The 2,430-nt window shown below is 33.5% G+C and overlaps 1 protein-coding gene across 11 annotated transcripts in view; it reads left to right on the top strand.

The window, feature by feature from the left end:
- slc9a1a (solute carrier family 9 member A1a) overlaps positions 1 to 1,528 on the top strand; it is a 31,402-nt gene extending 29,874 nt beyond the window's left edge. For all 11 annotated transcript variants that reach the window (XM_078932752.1, XM_020710320.3, XM_011485664.4 and 8 more), the window contains one exon: positions 1 to 1,528. This exon is cut by the window's left edge and continues 2,582 nt beyond it. The gene's annotated coding sequence lies outside the window, so the exon portion shown is untranslated.
- Positions 1,529 to 2,430: the final 902 nt, after the last annotated feature.

The following is a 2,430-nucleotide window of genomic DNA, read 5'->3' as shown; positions in this document are numbered from 1 at the left end:
GCGTTGAATTTGGCGTGTAAGCTGCAGCTAAAGACGACACGTCTTCTGCACGTGTGCTTTAAAACTTTTTCCCCCTATTTTTCCAGATGTGCCATACGGCTTCTCTACTGCTGTCATTCCTATTTTTTAGGGATATTTTTAAACCTGTGTGACTGCAAAGTGTATCACGCTGAGAATGAGCCCACAAGAGGATTTTATTATTATTATAATGTATACTTAAAGGACATTTTACATTTAGCAGAAAATAAAATAGATAAAAAGTTCCATTGCTTTATTCCAAAGACTTTAATTTATTAAAAATAAAGAAAGACAACAATATTTTCATACTTTGAGTTTTCATTCCAAATGCATGTTTTGGGCAAACATTCTCAGAATTCTCTGTAGTAATGCTTGATCCACAAAACTATAAAGCCATATAGCTTATACGTAAATATATATTTAAAATGCTTATGTAAATTATTATGCACGTGGACAAATCAAATCTAAATAAAACAAAAATAGTTTTCTGTTTACTAGTCAAACAAATGATCAGTTAAGTCTCTTTACACTGGATTTATGTAGAATTTTTATTTATTTTTGTCAAGTTGTAAAAGAAAAGCGATGTCCCCAGCATTCACACCTTCATTTCCTCTATTCATCTGTGCTTTAAACCCACCGAGTGCTTTATCTGTACAGATTTATTTGAGGAGTTTGAGTGTTTCTTCTTGCTCTGATCAAACATTTGAATGTGTTGTTTAAAATATTTTTTTTTCTTTCTGCTAGTGGGAAAAACTCTGTATTGGATTAATTATTTTAGTTATTTCTGTCTGATTATTGAAGCTGTAGCTTTAATTTAAGAGCCACTAAATAACAAAGATATTTTATTTACATTAACTTAAGTTTTATTTTAATATTTGATTTGATTTTGCAAGTTTTTATTTTTGAGTTAAACTTTTGTTTTTCTTTGATTTTGGTTGTTTTTTTCCTGTGGATATTTGGGTGAGAAACTAATCAAAAGTCATCCAGTAAATGCATCACTAAAAGAATTCATATTGACATTTTTTCTCCACCATTTTCCACAAAAAGCACTTTAATGAAGCGGTACCTTTATCTCAAATAGCTGATGCTGGAGAAAGCAATAAAAGGCTTTGATTTGTGCAACATGTGGTGAAACGGGCGACGCATGAAAGGAACGGTGGTGGTGTGTCTTCTGGGTTTAGTAGAAACGTTGCTGAATGTGATGGAATGAATGGATCCGATTCTCCCTTTAAGTCCTTTTTTTTTCCTGTTTGAGAGTGTCGGTCAATTGTTTTGATATCATGAACTTCAACATTGCAATAATGACATATATTCTTTATTTTAATAGTAAATGAACTCACTGTATGTAAAAGGACAAAGAAAATGTATCAGACGATGAAAAAATGTACAAATATTTCCTTTCAAGTAAATCATTCTCAGTTCTCAGCATTCCACTGTAAAGACCAATAACAAAAAATCAATGTAAAGTATGAATGTAACTAGAAAATGATTAAAGTTTTACTTTATAACACTAATGTATCTGTGTTTTTTTTTATTTTTTAGCCAGAGATTGAGAAGTAACATGTATGTATACTTGTTATATACATACATCATGTGAAACTGTACTTTTACGGCAGATAAGTAAAATACTTATTTTGAAAAACAAACTTAAAGACCCACTCTGATCATCTATTGATGGACTTTCAAAGCATTCCAAGTGGTGTTTTAAAAATGATTTTGCTGAAATTAAAACATTCTGTTGTATTCTAGGAAATTGTTTCTGCAGAACAGCAGGAGTTCATTAAAAATGTACCTCTGAGTCGTGGGTGGGACCGTTGGCACAGAGCAACCCGCCCCCCTTCCCGTTGCTAAGCGCTCTCTCACACAGTTTAGAGCCAGATTCCAGCTCAGACGAGGAAAACAAAGACGTACGTGGATCTAGTCGTCTACTAGTGGATGCATCAGAATGGCCGCCCAGCGTCTTCTCATCACCAATCCGCTCTTTTCCAAGCAACATTTTTTCCATCTGCTCCTGTTTCACAGTGATTTGAATAAAGAAGTACTCAGAAATGTAATTTTAAGCTTGATTTTCTTTATATTTGTCCTACATTGTCATAAAAATGCCACCAAAATGTATTAAAAACACCGTTTTCACCAGAGTGGGTCTATAATTCAGCTTTGATTATTTGATCATTCTTTAAACTGTCAGTTTAACAATGATCAAAGTCAGTTAGGGTGAATAAATCTGGACCGAAAGCATCCATCTGCATGTGCTTCTCAATCTGCCTCTGCTCCACAGAGTCAGGCTGCCTTCAAAAATAATGTACAGAATCCCAGATTAGTTTGATACTGAGATTTTTTTTTTTTAAACTTCTGTTTTTTAAGCGTCACATTCAGGAGCCTTCATTCTGGATGCCTCAGCATGAGAGTGCT

Source organism: Oryzias latipes, chromosome 16, assembly GCF_053564925.1.
Source record: "Oryzias latipes strain Hd-rR chromosome 16, Olatipes_Hd-rR_3.1".
In the NCBI taxonomy this organism is placed as follows: Eukaryota; Metazoa; Chordata; class Actinopteri; order Beloniformes; family Adrianichthyidae; genus Oryzias; species Oryzias latipes.
This window is presented reverse-complemented; position numbering and strand designations above follow the sequence as displayed.